The 16,266-nt window shown below is 43.9% G+C and overlaps 1 protein-coding gene across 5 annotated transcripts in view; it reads right to left on the bottom strand.

Moving 5' to 3' along the window:
- Positions 1–16,266, bottom strand: part of ASTN2 (astrotactin 2) — a 669,461-nt gene that overhangs the window by 77,556 nt on the left and 575,639 nt on the right. The gene's annotated exons all lie outside the window — the stretch shown is intronic.

Below are 16,266 nucleotides of genomic sequence, written 5' to 3'. Positions count from 1 at the left end.
TTAAACATTGCAGTCCTACATATTTTTATTTATATCTATGACACTGTCAGAACCTACCAAATGTAAGGATTTCCAGGCAAATCAAAAGTTGGATCCCACCCCCCTCTTCTTATTTGTTTAAATTTCATTTGTATTTCTGTCCTATTTAAAGCATTATTGAAGATCCTGTTTCTGTTCTGCACTGATATGTGTCTATATGGTGGAAGAATGGGTGGACAGACACAGAAATTATCAAAAAAGAAAGAAAGAAAAAGCTTCTGATCGTGAGCTTATTAGTTGAGGGATACAAGGGAAACAGTTGCCCATTTAAGTCCCTCACTAGGACTTTGCTCCTGTGAAAATATGAGCTGTAATTCATGGATTCCCGAAGCAAAGTTACATAAGAACATAGAGCTAGGCTGCATTTGTAACCGTGGAGGTCTGGATTGAGATTTGATCCTGGTTTTGCCAAAAAGTTTGGAAATGGGTGGTGGTAGGATTCTGAGCTTTCTTTCAGGTTCATCCAGAATCTGGATTCCAGAGTGGTGGGGGCCCCACCCAGTTCCAAATGCACAGAACACAATCTGGTATGCTCTAAATTTGGCTGGAGCAAAATGCTTGGTGATCTGCTCCTGGCCTTTGGCTCAGTGCATGCTGGCAACTCTCCTTGTCCAAAGGGTTGCCTCCTGAGGATGGTGTTTTGGCGTGGGAGTGGGGCCACAGAGAAAGAGATGCAGACGCCAGATTGTTTCGCTTGTTAACTTAAGAATGTATGCAAATTTCATTTCCCCACTGTCAAAAATCTCTGTGCGCTCTCCAGCTAATAAGCCCTAGGCCCATTAGCATGCAGACTGAGCACTTTTGGCACTGGTAGCAAAAACAAGAAATGACTCCACCCTGCCAGATCTGTGTCTTTCTCTCAACATCCCCTTTCCTGGACATGGGCTCACCATTTAGAAGAGAGAAAGTCCCAGCAGTGCTAAGCAAAGTTGGGTCACTACCAGGTCTTATTTGCACAAACTGTGTTTTCCAAATTAGCATTCTCCACAACATTCATATTCCTCAACACTACTGACATAAGCAGAGGTTTTCAAAGGCAGGAAATATAATGCACCCACCCACCCACCAAACAGCATTCTCAGAGCTGGGCCCTAAGTCACTGCCAAGTGAAGACTAAGAACTGAGAATTAAAAATTATGAGGAACCTGTCACGACTGTTTCCCAGTCAAATCACAGGATGAACAGCAAGAGTCCTTTTAGTCAACAGGAGGCAATACCCAGGTTGGAGAAAGAGTGAGACACTGGAGTCAAGGAACTCTGCAACCTGTATAGTTCAGAGGCAGATTTATGAGAGTGTAACTGGTTTGCCTGCATTAGGCACCAAGCCAAGAGGGTGTCACAAGGGGCATTGCAGCAGTGAGGTAGACTGGAAGGTGAGAGGCGGGTGTGTGTGCTAAATGCCAAACAGGGTGCCATCAAAACTGCAAAGCCCAAGTCCAAGTCCGTTATTGTATCATGTTTGTACCTAAACACACCCGAGGGAGAGGGCGTAGTGGATGAATCAGCCTCTTTCCAGCACATGCCAATTTCACATGTGATCTGCCCCACTGTAATAAATTGTGATTTCCATTCAAAAGTTTTGGATTTAAATTGTTTATCACAAAATGTGTACTTGAATATTTAAATCTCAGTGTACACATTTCTAAATATAGTCTATCCTAAAATGCAATTTATTTTGTCGTGGGTGGTATTTTTTGGTTTGTTTGTTTTAAAGCAGAGATTTGTACAACAAAAACCCATGGAAGTGCAAAATCCAAAAGATAATGACATGCTCACCTGTGTATTGTTAGAACAGGAGATGTAAATTAAGTAACTTCTATTGAAAATGCAGGCCAAACAAAATCCTCTTCCACTGCTAGCACTCGGATCCAGAAATTCACAGGCTCTAAGCCTGGAGGCTCCTGATGAGCATGTTATGGTTTGTCTGACAGCAGAATCAAGGTAAATGCTAACAAGGCTATCTCAATGATTTAAAGTTCCTCATAGCAACTACAGCTCAAAGGGACATGAGCTTTCATTATCACACTTGCAGGAGTGAGAAGAAAGAGCACTGGAGTCTTACAATTCCAGATCTCACTGTCCATGTGAAAACAGCAGTGGTATGAATTCCATGACCATGCTGGCCACAATTGTTAGTCCCAGAACTTCAGGCTGAAAAGGCTTGCTGTGACTACTTTACTATGGCTTTCAAATTAAGGTCTGTTGTTGTTGTTGTTTTATATCCAACAAATTTCTTCTGAGAGTAAACCTATTGGTATTTATGGACCTAAGACAGCAATATTTATTAACTTCAATTGGTATACTATGAATATGACCAGTGTTGGATACAACCCACCATTTATTTGTCACTTTTTTACACGAAAGGTTCTCAGAATGACAGATTTAACTCAACCCAGACAGTAAGAAATCTTAACCTATTTGAAAATAATTATATTAAATTGTGGAAAGAGGTTAAGAAAGACTTGGAGATATGGGGAAGGAAACTCTCCATGTTTAGTAGAATTTCAGCCATCAAAATGAATATACTCCCCAGGATGTTGTTTTTATTCCAATCATTCCGGATTGTTAATAATAATAATAATAATAATCTGTTGGAAGAATATTATTTATATGGTGGGGTAACAACAACAGCAATAATTTATACCCCATAGTATAGATAATATTCTTCCAACAGAATATTAATAATAATAAGTGATAAGACATAAAACATTAAAACTTCCCTAAATAATTTAAGCTGCTTTAAAGAAAGGAAAAAATATATCTCTAAATTCATGTGGCAAGGGGGGAAGCCAAGAATTAAACATAAAATTATTATAGATACAAAAGAAAGAGGAGGCCCTGCCAAATCTGCAATTGTTCTATGAGGCAGCTTGTTTGTATTGGTTAAAAGAATGGATTATATTGGACAATGCAGACATTTCAGATTTAGAAGGTCAAGATTTAAAATTTGGCTGGCATGTGTCTTTTGTATGAGAAGCTTAAAATCTATAAGAGTTTAATGAACACATTCTTAGAAAGAATCTGTATAGAGTCTGGGAGAAATATAAAAATCTGCAGGAAAGAAAAACACTTTTATCGCTATCTCCCATTGAAGCAATTACAATTAAGAGAGTTAATATAGATAGACAATGGGTGACCTACAGGAGACTGCTGGCTTTTACTGAAATCAATGGAAAACATAAGGAGCCAAGTTATGGACTGGTTGCAATATTACCAGATATATGGCATGTTTAAACTAGATAGAAAGAATGGGTTTTTGGGCCAAGCTCCCAATTTGAAAAAGAACTCTTACAGAATAAGGATAAACTTTTGTCCAAAATGTATAATTTTTTTATTAGAATGGGAAACAAAAGACGAGCTAGTTAAAGCTTCAATGACACACAGGGCAATAGATATATGACACAATATAGATCTTAACCTCTGGGAGAAACTTTGGAAAAGTGACCTGAAATTTACTGCATGTTATTCACTGAAATAGAATTATTTTAAAATGATTCATAGATGGTACCTAACTCTGAGTAAATTGGCTAAGATTTATAAAACAGAATCAGATATGTGTTGGAAGTGTAAAGAAGTGTAAAGAACCCTTTTTCACATGTGGTGGACATGTTAAAAGGTAAAAGTATATTGGGAAATGATTTATAATGAATTGAAAAAAAATATTTAAAACTGCTTTCCTCAAAAAACCAGAGTCCTTTTTGTTGGGAATAACCCAGACAGAAATTCCTCGGAATCATAAAGGGTTATTTATGTATGCAACAACTGTGGCCCGTGTTTTGTTAGCCTCAAAATGGAAAATGAGTGAGGTCCCAACTAAAGAAAATTGGGAACTTATGTTGACAGAATATGCAGAACTTGTAGATTTAACACATAGAATAAGAGAGCAAGAAGAACATATATTTAAAGAAGAGTGGAAAACATTTATTGAATATATGGAAAACAACTGTATACAGCTGAAAACGCTGGCAGCACTAAGATAAATTCAGCAGATTAAATAATTTTTGATGGATGTAAAAGTGGAAAACTGATCTGAATGGTTTAGTAAAAAATGCAGGAATGCTTGATATGCAAAATGAATGATGGAAGGAGAAGAGAAGTCATTGGATATTTTAAAGTTTGTAAAATGTTTATTTTTAGATGTAAAATTGAAAACTTAATAAAAATTTAAAAAAAAAAAAAAAACTTTGCCTGTGGTTGCAGATGAAATTTGTATGTATCAAAAAATGCTGATGGAAGGGCCAAGTGTGGGGAGGAAGAGGAGGAGGACGGAGAGTGTGCATTTCATATAAATTCATATTAAGGGGGCACAAAGGGATTGCCAGACAGAGACACCCAAGCCAGTCCTATCTGGCAAAACAGTCAGTGCGTGAGATGCTCTGCTTTGGAATACCCCAAGAGGCAACCCTCCCGCAGTTTCCTTGGCTGCTGCCAACCCCCCACCCCTCAATGAGTCACGATGCCTCCTGCCTGTTTCTGGCAGATAGTAATCCCACCCTGCTTTTAGCCATCAGCAAATTTTAACACCTCTGCTTGCAATGCTGGCTCAGCTGTTCCTGACCAGCAGATGGGAAGCCAGAATGCTGCCATATTCTGTACCCACCTGCTCTGAAAGAGGTAAGAAAGAGGACCTAAGTACAAGGTCAACATGGTTGGGCTGTGAAACATTTTGGTGGCAAGGCACAATCCACACTAAAGAGCAGGGTCAGTCGAAGACATTTGGGCACCTGAGGTGAAACACAAAATGGCACACACACCCCATCAAGGAAGAAGGTGTGGGCGAAGATTTCAGGAAAAAGGCAGGATTAAAAATCTACATTGGAAACAAGGGGGTGGGTGAAGATCAGATTTGGGAACAAGGGGGTGGGAGGAATTACCTGACCTTTGAAGCAGTAATCAAAGGCCACAATGGAGGTGAGGGAAGGGGCCCACTCTGAATTATACTGGGCAGAGCCCAGGAGACCCCACTTGGCAGCTTCTGCCATTTCTTCCCAAAGGGAGGGGGGAGATCATTAGTGCGTCCTATTTACCCAGATGCCACTGTAGAGGCAGCACTGAGGGGCTGCTGAGGAGGAGGTTGCCCCAGGTCCAAATGATGCATGCTGCAGTTATTGCTGTCACTGTAGCACATTACTTATGGAGTGGATCTGGTGCCCCTGTGGATCCTGCCACCTGAGCTCACCTCACCTTTGCTCATGGGTGGGCCAGCCCTGCTGAAGCAGGAGAGGGGGCACTGAATAGGATGAACGATACAAAGGGAATAGGATGAACTATACAAAGAGACAGGGACGCGGGTGACGCTGTGGTCTAAACCACTGAGCCTCTCGGGTTTGCCGATCAGGAGGTCTGTGGTTCGAATCCCCACAACGGGGTGAGCTCCCGTTGTTCGGTCCCAGCTCCTGCCAACCTAGCAGTTCGAAAGCATGCTGAAAAGTGCAAGTTGATAAATAGGTACCGCTCCGGCGGGAAGGTAAATGGCGTTTCCGTGTGCTGCTCTAGTTTTGCCAGAAGCGGCTTAGTCATGCTGGCCACATGACCCGGAAAAAACTGTCTGCGGACAAACACTGGCTCCCTTGGCCTATAGAGCGAGATGAACGCCGCAACCCCAGAGTCATCCGTGACTGGACTTAACTGTCAGGGGTCCTTTAGCTTTAGCTTTTATACAAAGAGACACAGAATGAGCCTCCTCTATCAATGGCACAGCTGTGTCCCTCAGATTCTTCTTGCTTTAGGGAAGGACAAGAAAGCAAAGCAAATTTGTGGAAGAGAGATTGGGGGGGGGGGGAGGCAATAGCAAAAGTGTCCAAGTCAGCCAGGTTGAAATGAACAAGTCCCATTAAGCACAACGGGGCTTACTCCTCCTAGATAAGTTGTTACAGGATAGCAACCAAAGTGAGCTCATCTGCCACCTCTTACTCACCCTAAACCCCACTCCCCTGAATTAGGAATAATTAAAGGGGGATGGTGGAACCAGGACTCAGAAGAAACAGCAAAAGCTTTTCATTCTGCTGAAGCCCTCAGCAAATATTCTGTCTTCATAAAGGATGGTGCCCTTTGCAAATAGGGCTGGTGGATAGGATGCTGGTGCTTCTCCAAGGGGTCTTAAGCAAAACCTTTCTCTCTTCACCTCCCCCCCCCCCACCGCCCAGCAATACAGGGGAAATAGTAACTGATCCACCTTTCAGTGGTGCTGTAAGGATTATAGTTTTGCTCTTAAGCACCGTTTAAATTCCTGGTGCTATTAATACTTTGCCATGCAACCTGAAAGCACAAACATGCGCATGTTTACTCAGAAGTAAGTTCCACTGTGTTCAATGAGACATACTCCGTAGCAGGTGTGTTTTAAAACTGCAGCCCTAATTTTTGAAATGACTAATTACTATTCCTTAAAGTATATATTTAATATTTTAAATACGGCATGTATAGCTTAACTGAATACGTTGCTGAATTTTTAAAATGTTTTCTCTGAGTGATTCAGTTTATTAATTTAAATATGTTTCACACTTTCACTGTAGGAAGTGTTGAGGGTGGCTTACACATTTTTTTTTTAAAAAATACACTAAAAACAAAAACAAAACAGCAACACAATAAAACAATAAAACAAATCTAGATACAGCAGGTAAAATTCTAAAAAACAAGGTGTCAATACCCCCCCCCTTTTTTTAGTTGCAGGACTCAGAACAGGCTTCCTCAGCCTCAGCCCTCCAGATGTTTTGAGACTACAGTTCCCATCATCCCTGACCACTGGTCCTGCTAGCTAGGGATCATGGGAGTTGTAGTCCAGAAACATCTGGAGGGCCGAGGTTGAGGAAGCCTGACTTAGAAGAAAGCTCCCTGACCTCAGCAGACCTTACTCCCAGTTAAGTGGATAAAAGATTGCAGCTGAAGTATTAGTAGAATACGATTCAAATGTGCGGATATTATCAATGATTGGCCTATATTTTTGCTACATTTTGAATTCTGACTTCTGAGCTGTATTACTACATTACTGCTCTGCAACTTCATTTTAATATTTTATACTTAAAAAAAAAAACCCCAACAAGAATAATTTGGTAACTTTATTATCGGAGTGCCAGAATTCTCAGCCTCATTGATTTGCTGAAACTATTTGCCCAGGAATAGCTATATCTATTTGCCTAAGTCCAGTAGGTACAGGAAGAGTTACCAAATGTTTGCGCACAGTCCATTAAGTCGAATGGGCTACTTAGCAAGTTCATTCATAGTAAATCAGAAGCTGAAATTTTGCTTTGAGTTTACCCTTAGGTGTGAGAGAAGCTATAAGACCACCAACAAGTTGGTTCCTTTCATAATTTCATGGTTCCCGGTTGCAAACATGGTACCCAGCTAGTCACATCCAACTTGTACTTGGGACTTTGACACCTATGAGCAGGGGTGTGTGTGTGTGTGTGTGTGTGTGTGTGACAATCACAGCTCTCTGGTGAGGTTCTATAATGTGCTCTGGAGACAGACAGAATCCCTTAGCATTTTACATGCTGCATAAAGAGGACACACACAATGAAATAGCAAGGAACATGACAAACATGAATGCCACGTCCAGCACGAATCAGCCCTTTGTCAACTTGTTTATTCTGGTGGGACACTGGTATAAATGAATGTGCTTAACAATAGCAGCAGCCGTTTTGCCAGTTGAGGCTTTCAAACTTCAAGTATTTACAATCATACTATCTCATGTCTGGCACAGAGGCGGCTACCAAGGGGAGGAAGGACTCTCCGACCACCCCAGCAGCATTTAGGACCTATCAACAACACCTTACAACTACTCACTTCAGCAAGAATCAACCTTGTGCCTAGAAACAGGGAGAGTGTTAATGGATAGCAGCAGGGACTTCTGGTGCTCTTGCATTGAGCAGCTGAATTGGGGAAGGGAAGAGGGAAGTTAGAAAACATGTTCCTCACATGTTCTGATTAGGCCACAGTCACATATGCCTCAAGTTACATCCCATTTGGATTACTGTAGCACACTCTATGTGGGGCTGCCATTGAAAAGGGCTCAGAAACTTCAACAGGCTCAAGGAGCTGCAGCCAGATTGTTGACTGGAGCTGGTTATAGGGAGCAGATGACTCCCTTCTTAGAACAGCTCCACCAGTTACCTGACTGTTTACAGGTGCAATTCAAAGTGCTATAAAGTCCTACATGGTCCAAGCTATCTGAAAGACCATACAAGCTTGCCTGGGTTTTGAGATCTTCCAGGGAGGCTCTTCTGCCAGTCCAACCATCCTCACAGGCATACCTGCTGAGGACTCAGGAGAGAGCCTTCTCAGTGGCTGCTCCCAGACTTTGTAACGCCTTCCCTGGAGAAGCCAGGCAGGCTCCCTCCTTGTTATCCTGCTGGCAGGTGAATACCTTCTTGTTCCAACAGGTTTTTGAAAACAGGCTGCTTTTAATGAAAGGGCTGGTGCCCTGCTATTTTTAATGTAGACATCTGAAGGCAGCCCTCTTTCAGGAAGCTTTTAATGTCTGAGGATGATGTTATTTTCCCTGCATTTTTGTTGGAAGCCACCCAGAGTGGCTGAGGCAACCCAGCCAGATGGGTGGAGTATAAGAAATAGATTGTTGTTGTTGTTATTATTTCTATGTTTTAAGCAGATTTTATATATGTGTGTAATTTTATTAATATTTAATTGTGTTTTTTAATTATTGCATTTACTATGTTTTTATCAATTGTTTTTATCTGTAAGCTGCCTCACATCCCATCAGGGGAAAAGGGAGGGTATAAATACATTAACAACAGCCACCACCACCATGTTCCTGTAGTGGAAAAATTCCTTACAGTTGTCCCTAAGGCAGCATGAACTTGCATGTGTGAGTGAAAAATATGCCTGACTCTCCATTTTTTGTTGCAGCAATGCACCATCCATCCCAGTTTGTGTGAATTAGAAGCAGGAATAGTAATGGAAGAGAGGGACGTAGGAAGATGCTTTTGAAGATACTAAGAGCTCATCCAGACTTTCTTTTGTGCTCTGCTTCTAGGAGCAGGTCCATGATTTTGAAGCGCCATGTCTGAGCCCCTCCCCTTTTTTTTACCCTGACACTTACCCTGTGAAAACCTGCTGTTTAACACTGAATTGGAACAAATGACAATTTGAGCTTTCCACAGATTACTGCTTGAGTGGGTTGTCTCAGAGAAGGCACCTTGGCGATAATAATAATTTTTAAAAGTGCTTGAACATGGAGCTTTAAAGCACAGACTTGTACCTAGAAAGCACATATCAAAAGTTAAGTGTGGATGAACCCCAACTAGCAGTGGCTCTCCAGGGCTTTCAGATGAGGAGTCTCTCCTAATTTTACTTGAAGATGTCAGCAATTGAACTTGGGAGTTCTGCATGCAAAGCGGGCGCTCTACCACTGAGCTCTGGTTCTTACATTAATGGGAGTATCAGGACTGAGGTGTCCAGCATATTAGGGGTTGGGGGATGGGGAGAGAAACAAAAGAATATCCCATGGGAGGAGGGGAAATGGGAACAGGATTTAATAATAATAATAAATTTTATTTATTTATACCCCGCCCTCCTCAGTCAGAACCGGGCTCAGGGCAGCTAACACCAATAAAATTACAGTAAAAACATAATAGGGGGGAAAGAGGGGGAGGGAAAAAACACAATTTTAAATACAGGTTAAAATGCAATTTAAAATGCAGCCTCATTTTAAAATAGCTGATAAATCAGGACCATAAGAAAGCTGAGAAAAGAATTATAGCTATAGAAGTAGTATTATCCATCTCCAAGGAAATGGCAGTACCACTCTATTCTGCTTTTGTCCAGTTCTGTGCACCAGCTTAAGGATATTGGCACACTAGATGATAGAGAATCTGGAAATCAAGTCTTATGAGGAACAGTTGAGGGAGTTGGGTATGCTTAGTACACCTTTTTTTTTAGCAGTGGTTTATGCATTTCAGGGGGTTGGGACAGATGATTCTTAGGGTCCCTTCCAACTCAATTCTTCTAGGATGTCAAGTTTTCAGGGACTTTTGGATAATGGTTTGTTGCAGACATAACTGACTATGGTCCATTGATTTCAATTGATCTATTCTGAGTAGAATTTGGTTGGATAAAACCCAACATGCCATTGAGTGGTGGACTTCCCAGGGTAATTCCACCACTCATTTACTTGCCTCGTCCCATCAGTACAAAAGGCAAGAGGCAGATAGCAGAGGTTGTGGCTCCTGCTCCTTGCTGTCACTGCTTTACCTACTTGGAGAGGCCAGATGAACAGGCAGCCACAGCAAGGAGGATCAGCAGGCTTACAGAGAGCTTTGGGGGCTTCCCTGCTGGGGCATCAGCCTTGGCAGAATCTGATAACACCAACCCCTGAATAGGACCCACACAAACTGGGCAGGAAAAACCAGGGCTAGCTGAGGGGGGCTATATCGGAAGGACATGACCTGTGCATGTGAAACAGTGAGCCATTCCAGATTCCAATCAGTAAGCACATTTTTGGAGGGTGTTCTGGCTGCATGTGTTTTCATATGCTACAACCTGCCCTGGACCTTCTGATGAAGGGCATGTAAGAAATACTACTGCTACTAATTGCTGTTGCTGCTGTTGCTGTTGCTATTTACTACTGCTGCTACCAGACCCTCCAAGTGTCCCTATTTTCCAGGGACAGTCTCAGATTTACAGAAGCCATCCCCGTATCTGATTTGATCCCAGAATGTCCCACTTTTCCTTAGGCTATTCCTATTTTCATCAGAGGGTATGGAGTTATGCGGCACCTAGGCAAAGGAAATAAGGAACTATACAACCTTTAGAAGACATCTGAAGGCAGCCCTGTATAGGAAAGTTTTTAAACATTAAATGTTTTATTATGTTTTTATATATATTGGAGACGGGTGGTGCCGTGGGTTAAACCACAGAGCCTAGGGCTTGCCAATCAGAAAGTCAGTGGTTCAAATCCCCGCAACGGGGTGAGCTCACATTGCTTGGTCCCAGATCCTGCCAACCTAGCAGTTCGAAAGGACGTCAAAGTGCAAGTAGATAAATAGGTACCGCTCCGGTGGGAAGGTAAACAGTGTTTCCATGCGCTGCTCTGGTTTGCCAGAAGCGGCTTAGTCATGCTGGCCACATGACCCGGAAGCTGTACGCCGGCTCCCTCGGCCAATAAAGCGAGATGAGCGCCACAACCCCAGAGTCGGCCACAACTGGACCTAATGGTCAGGGGTCCCTTTACCTATATATTGGAAGCCTCCCAGGCAACCTAGTCAGATGGGTGGCATATAAATAATAAAATGGTGGTGATGGTGATCATCGTCACCATTGGAGAAATGTTGGAGGGTATGTGCTACTGCTACTAATTATATATGATAACTGACGTAGGTGTAGTGTCTAGGACAGGCATAGGCAAACTCGGCCCTCCAGATGTTTTGGGACTACAACTCCCATCATCCCTAGCTAACAGGACCAGTGGTCAAGGGTGATGGGAATTGTAGTCTCAAAGCATCTGGAGGGCCGAGTTTGCCTATGCCTGGTCTAGGAGATTGAGCTATGACTCAGGAAGTTCTTAGCCTCAATATCACCTCTGCCCAGGGCTGGCTCATCCATGAGGCCTGGTAAGGGCACATGGGCAGCAGATTCGGCCTTCAAGGAATGCATTGCCTGCTGGGGCACTTTCCTGAGATACCAGATCTGCCATCTCATTGGCAGTCCCACAGCCTCTAAATGCTGCCTCTACAGCTGCCTCTTTGGCGAATAGGAGGCACTGTTGGTTTTCTCCCACCCTTATTCCTGATATAGATATTTATCCCCACTTTGTTCCTGTGGTAGATCTTCACTCACCCCTTCTTCCATGATTTTGTGGTTCACTTCAGGTGCCAAAATGTATTGGGCCAGCCTTGCCTCTGCCATGCACCTGCCCACTGTAATAATTTTTGCAAGGTAATCTCTTTAAACTATTTGAAGCCCTTCAAATCCTAAGTATTGTTGTGTCACCCACCACCTGAAGAGGCAATCTCTCAGGGTAGAACATCTGTTTTGCTTGCCAAAAGCCCTACTTTCAATCCCAGATACTTCTAGTTAAGGATCCAATAGGGTCTGATGAGCAGTGGCGTAACATGGGGGGTGCAGGGGGTGCCGGCCGCACCGGGCGCAACATCTGGGGGTTAGGGTTAGGGATAGGGTTAGGGTTAGGGGGCGCAAATCCAGGGTTACGGGCGCAAATTACTTGCCTTGCCCCGGGTGCTGATAACCCACGCTACGCCACTGCTGATGAGAAAGATGACTGTTCTGAGAGAGGTACTGCTGATCAGAGTATGCAACACTGGGCTCAGTGGACACATGGTATAAGGTATATGATCCATCCAAGACAACCCCACATGGTCTTGCTTTTGAGAAGCGACGAATATGAAGTGGATCTGTAAAACTGCTGTATTTATAAACACTTCCTCTAGTGGCTTATAGAACAAAATGATGAATGAAAGCAGGAGTAGCTATGGGACACCAACCTTAACTAATACTTCAACACCCTGGATTGTGGATTCCTCTCCTCTCATTCAGTTGCACACACTTCCTCAACACCAAGATGTGTTGAAATTCCACTGGGCATTAAATAAATTCCGCCTAAACTAACAATCACCAAGGACAGTCCAGGTGTCACCCTTGCTTTAAGAGACAAGGGCAGTGAAGAAGGTTTTTGGTGGCCACAGGGACTTGCCTTGCTGCTGAATGTGCAGGCATCAAAGCACCACGTGCTATAAAAAGGTAAAGGTAAAGGTACCCCTGCCCATACGGGCCAGTCTTGACAGACTCTGGGGTTGTGCGCCCATCTCACTTAAGAGGCCAGGGGCCAGCGCTGTCCGGAGACACTTCCGGGTCACATGGCCAGCGTGACATCGCTGCTCTGGCGAGCCAGAGCCGCACACGGAAACGCCGTTTACCTTCCCGCTGGTAAGCGGTCCCTATTTATCTACTTGCACCCGGAGGTGCTTTCGAACTGCTAGGTTGGCAGGCGCTGGGACCGAGCAGCGGGAGCGCACCCCGCCGCAGGGATTCGAACCGCCGACCTTTCGATCGGCAAGTCCTAGGCGCTGGGGCTTTAACCCACAGCGCCACCTGCGTCTGGGTTATTTTGTACAGAAAGCTGCATCCCTTCCAGAAAAACTGCAGCCCTGGGTGTGCATAAACAGCCAGTTAGAAAGGATGCCTCAGTCACTTGATCACTCATTCAACTACTGCTGGGTATTAAGCCACAAAAAGAGAATTCTTAAAAGTTTCCATAATGGGAGATGACATCCTCCCATTTTGCTCTCTTGCACTTGCTGAGAAAAGGTTGATTAGACTGCAAGACCATGCTGCCTGCCTCCCCAATATGTACTTCCTTGCCTTCCCTCAGCAACTCCTGGGAAGCTGTGACTGCTCCACACTGCTGGCACCTTAACTGCTCTGGAAATATATGATCTGATTGAAAAAAGGTCAGCTGGCAACCTCTGCTGCTGCCCTTTTCATTTTACTTTTGTTCTTCCTCGCTCTGGACAGTGCAGGAGCACCCTCTGTCGGCCAAGTGTCAGAGCTGACCAGATCCTGGTCTTGCTGAGCCCTAAGCCCTCACCCTACCTGATACCTTTAGCCAATTTTTTCAGCTACAAGAGGGAAGGGCCACTCTTCCAAGTAATCCTTAAACTGGACTTTCATGCTCACATAGGCTAAAAGGCTACTGGCGCATGGGAACACTGCTTTCTCTTGAACCTCAACCATGCAAACCTGTCAACATTTCATGTGTGATTATACCTTCATTCCAGCTACATCCCTGCAACAAGTGCTTCTACCTCCTACTTTTCCAACTGCATCCTTGCTGTGGTCTTTTCATTCTGAGGTGTCTTTACTGTCTGTCTCCTTAGCAGTTGTGTGATTTCCCAGGCCCATCTTTAGTACCCTTGGATTCCACTAATCCCTGGGAATCTGAATTCATTTAAAGTAGCTAGATCAGGGGTTGGTAAACTAAGGCCTAGGGGCCGGATACGGTCCCCCAGGCTCGTAAAACCAGCCCGTGTTTTAGCCGGAACCCGACGTGAAGCCGAGACTCCCGGCAATGGCAACAGGAAGAAGAGGCCGAGCGGCGGTGGGTCTGCAAATCAAACACCACGCCTGGTTTGATCGGCAGAGCCACTGCTGCTCGGCCTCTTCCTCCTGCCGCCACCGCCCTAGTGCTCCTGTGGGCCAGAGAGCAGAGTGGACAAGCTCGCTCTGCCTACCTGCCTACAGTAGCAGCAGCGGTGGCGGCAGCAGCCCCTGGGGAGATAAGTGCAGCACCTTATTTCTCTCGGCAGGGAGGATGCCTGTTTCATGCCACCGCTGCTAGCCCTTTGGCAAATGAGGCAGGCGGCTGGGCCTGGGGTGGGGAGTACGACTACTTGCCCCCCTCGCAGTGTGCATAGGAATTCATAGATGATAGATAGATGATTAGATAGATAGATAGATAGATAGATAGATAGATAGATAGATGATTAGATAGATAGATAGATAGATAGATGATTAGATAGATAGATAGATGATAGATAGATAGATAGATAGATAGATAGATAGATAGATGATAGATAGTCCAGCCCTCCACAAGGTCTGAAGGACAGTGGACTGGCCCCCTGCGGAAAAAGTTTGCTGATCCCTGAGCTAGAAGTTCCCTTATTACCTCTTTTCCTATCTAGGCCTGCAGCTTCCTCTTTACATCATTTATTCTGTTATCACCTAAGCAGTGGTTAGGAAGTTTGGTAAGCTTGGGACAAGCAATATATTCATTGAGGCTCAGAAATACACAAAAGGGAGAGAGGCAAGTGAAGTCTGAACAGGGAAACTTGTTTTGGGGGGGAGGGGAAAGTGCTAAGCTTAAGAATCAAGACCTTGGATGTGATCTGGATTCTGAAAATTGTGGAGCCTCAAAGGTTGGACTGGAGGACCTCAGGTCCGGGGGGACAATTGTGGTCTTCCAGACTGCTGTATTTGGTTATTGAGTCTCTCCACAAGCCACATTCCCTATCCCCACTAGTTACCAGGCCTGCAACATTTCATCCCTGAGTATTTTTGCATGGCTGGAATGTGTTCTTGAACTCTGAGAATGACTCTTGTTTGCCTGGATGGAGGACAGAGTGGGTTGCACAATTGTGTGCAGAAACAAGCATAAGTAGAATCATAGAATCATAGAATCATAGAGTTGGAAGAGACCACAAGGGCCATCGAGTCCACTCCCCTGCCAAGCAGGAAACACCATCAGAGCACTCCTGACATATGGTTGTCAAGCCTCTGCTTAAAGACCTCCAAAGAAGGAGACTCCACCACACTCCTTGGCAGCAAATTCCACTGTCAAACAGCTCTTACTGTCAGGAAGTTCTTCCTAATGTTTAGGTGGAATCTTTTTTCTTGTAGTTTGGAACCATTGCTCCGTGTCCGCTTCTCTGGAGCAGCAGAAAACAACCTTTCTCCCTCCTCTATGTGACATGAGATCAGGTTAGTCTGACATGACTTGTTTTTCAGAAATCCATGCTGACTATTGGTGATCACAGTATTCCTTTCTAGGTGCTCACAAACTGTTTGCTTAATGATCTGCTCCAGAATCTTCCCTAGTAGAGCAAGGTAAGTGTCATATTAATTGTTCCATGCACTTTTGCCTCTGGCTCTGTCCACCACTAGAATGTGACACACACAGACACTGTTGCACTCAGGTCCTGCTTGCAGGCTTCTCACAGGCATCTAGTTGGCCACTGTGAGAACAGGATGCTGGACCAGATGTGCCACTGTCCAGATCCAGCAGCCTGTTCTTAGGTTCTTATGAAATAAGAAAGGATTTAACTGGCTTACAACCTTTGTCTCAGTCACACTTTGGTACAAGTGTAGTAATCATCAATTACCTGTCCGCAATGTGGACACAAGGAATACTAATGAAAATGAACTTCATTGGCATTCTTACTGGAACAAGTCACTTTTACCCAAAGACCCGTGATCAAAGAAAAAAAACATTCGTTTTATTTTGGAAAAGTTTCATCATGTATCAAAAGTGTACTGGGCCTTAGAAAGAAAGCAGGAAATTGTGCTGTGTAGAATGATGTGTTCAAACCAAGAAAAGGAAAACAAACAAACAAACAAAATCACTCACAGCCCAAGGGAGAAACAACGAAAACAAGAGCTACAGAATAAATTAATCCTAATAAATGTAGGATTCCCATTATGCACGTATATGCAATGGAAGAGGCAAATTATGGGTGATTGATGAAGTTGCCACTTTAAAGG

The sequence above is a fragment of the Podarcis cretensis genome (assembly GCF_951804945.1).
Source record: "Podarcis cretensis genome assembly, chromosome: Z".
Lineage (NCBI taxonomy): Eukaryota > Metazoa > Chordata > Lepidosauria > Squamata > Lacertidae > Podarcis > Podarcis cretensis.
Note: the sequence above shows the minus strand (reverse complement) of the source record. Positions and strands in the feature narration are given on the sequence as shown.